This window comes from Strongylocentrotus purpuratus, unplaced genomic scaffold (assembly GCF_000002235.5).
Source record: "Strongylocentrotus purpuratus isolate Spur 01 unplaced genomic scaffold, Spur_5.0 spur5_scaffold_1, whole genome shotgun sequence".
NCBI classification, from domain to species: Eukaryota; Metazoa; Echinodermata; class Echinoidea; order Camarodonta; family Strongylocentrotidae; genus Strongylocentrotus; species Strongylocentrotus purpuratus.
In genome coordinates this window covers 35,485,922-35,488,617 of record NW_022145594.1, presented here as the reverse complement: position 1 = coordinate 35,488,617, position 2,696 = coordinate 35,485,922, and positions in this window count along the sequence as shown.

Genomic DNA, 2,696 nt, shown 5'->3' with positions numbered 1-2,696 from the left:
TAACCATTATGGTCTTCACAATGTACATTAATGATGAGGCCCATGAAGACCTAATTCCCAATCAGGATAGAATATAATTGTAGTCCCGTAGACGGTACCATATACCATGTAGATGACCTGGAGTACAGGGTGAAGTACAAGGTGTTTTTTATATTTGTGTTCTAGATGGGTATTGAAGTAAATTCAGCTTGGTTGCCAGCTTGGTAACCTTGGGCAACTTTTTGTATAGCCATTTAGCATAATCATCTAATTAGCATATTATGTGCAATATGTAATAATGTTGCTAATCTCAATCCAAGGAAGCCTGAAAACATGGATAATACGACTTGTCAAGGGTTTTTTATGACGAGGAATTCATCTATGACACTAGTTTTTTTATTCCAAGAAATGCAATTGTCTTAAATAGCATAATTAGCATAATGAGCTAATAAGCATGTGTACAATATATGGACTTCATTTTCATTGTTTATCTTATAAAGCCTAAAAATGGTGCTATGCAACATTGTTAATCACTTTTGAAAGACTGATCATTAATTCAAGAGAAGATATTCCATGTAGATTACTGATGTAGTATAATTACCCTAATTAGCATAATAATCTAACAAGCAGATATGTACAATACATCGTTCTCTCTCCCTCTCTCTCTCTCTCTCTTTCTTTCTACCCGAGATCTCTGGTATTATTTATTCTCCTTCTTTGTTATGTTCATGTCTGAATGCACAAAAGATACGACTTCGCTTAAAGACCATATCCGAACTGAAAAAGGATGAATTATATCTCAACGGAAAGCTTATAATCAATAGCTTACAATAATATCAATTATGTGTAGTTTTAGAGTCTGCCATAGGAGTATCAGCTCTCTAAAAACTCAAGATTTAAAGCTCTAAAAAACTTAATTTGTCGACCTAAAAACTTGACATGATGAGATACATCATATCATGTAGATACGCCTATTCACAATGACTTTGCATTATTTAAGCACGGCTAATCGCTTCAGCTATATAGGTGAACCGTCGGGTCCACATGTTATGTTGTCACTGTACATTTGTATATTTGACATATTTGACCCCTGTTGAACCGTAATTTGGAGGGGTGCAGAAAATGAGGTTTTAATTTGCCTTTGTGAAATAATGAAAGGGTAAATACTTGTATTCCTATAAATTTGTATTCTACATTCGGTCAGTTCTCCATTAACATCAAGTTGTATTTTCATCGGATAGGGTCTTTAAATTCTATTCATATCTATTGGCTCTGTTTTCACGGTCTGTGAAGAGCTAGAAGGGGGTTTACGTACAGTATATATTGTTTAGTGTGTTTTGGCTGTCAACACATGATACCACATTTTGGTGTTAACGTTCACTTGCACAAATTTAAAAACAATTATTAAAATTCTTATGTCAGCTAGGGCAATAAAAACCTTACAAACTTAACAGATTTACAACGATATTTGTTAGTAATAATATGAAGAAAAAAAACAGCAATGACTACACGCTATGGTTTTATAAATATTACAAAGAATATACTCAACTAGTGAACCTTTATTAGATGAACACTTTACACATGTTTCATTTGTTAACTTGTATCAACTTTGCCACCACATATTCATGTTCTCGCTCCATTGCTAGTACAGTTTTTCCGAAAATGCATTTTATATCATACCCTTTATATGAACTTGATAATGCTGATAATCAGATGTTAATTAACAACATGTTGCTTAGTAGACAGTAGCCTATATGTGATCTGACGACAGAGGGACAAGTGAGCGAGCGAAGCGAACGAGGGGAGGGTTAAGGAGTGTTCCATAGTAGGGGTTTTTGCATTTTGATGTTTGTAATCATGCACTTTGGTGCGTATTTATGTTATGACTTGAACAAGTAGGAGTTTTGCAAATATTTTTTGGGGGGCAAAATAAGCTGTATAAATTTGAGCTTAACATACTCACCCAATAGTATTAATTGTTGTTTCGTTTGGTTGTTTAATGTTTGCCTAATGGGGATATAAAACTGCTTATTTTGCGAAATGTTCAGCTATCCTAATAAACCAACGAATTTAAATTTAGATCAAAAACATGTTGTACCCTTAAAACATATGTGAAGTGTGTACGATTTTATGCCTCTAACGAATGATGTGTAAAGTGGGAGCACTTCTGATAGGCGTTTAAAAAATGAAGTCACTCATTCGTTGCAAATTCTAAAAATAATCTTAATCATAGCCCGGGCATACTAGCTCGGAAGCAGTTACATACAAACAGACTTACAAACAAGTCTAACAACACTAACCACTACTTCAACAAACCCTCATTCACACACCATCTTTCCAATTATGTCATAATTTTTATGTTTGTATTTCCAGGTCCGTTTTTCGGAAATAATTTTTCTCTCCCCCCCCCCCCACCCCCCTTTTCGTACACGCCAGTGTGACTGCATCCTTATACATAGACAATATGGTATGAAACATCTTTGCTGTCAAGGGAAAACAAACTATATGTATGTAATGTATCATGAATATCAGGTGCAGAGTTGCACCGTACAGTTTGAGGCGCGCATTTGTCTCATAATGCGTGTATTGTAGGAATTGGAACATCAACCGCCAACTTGGAAATCCCCAAACTGTTTGTTTGCTTTTGAATTCATCCATTGATCAGTTGAAATTCGGAAGTTTTTCGTCACGTGAATAAATATGGCGGCCCGGTTTAT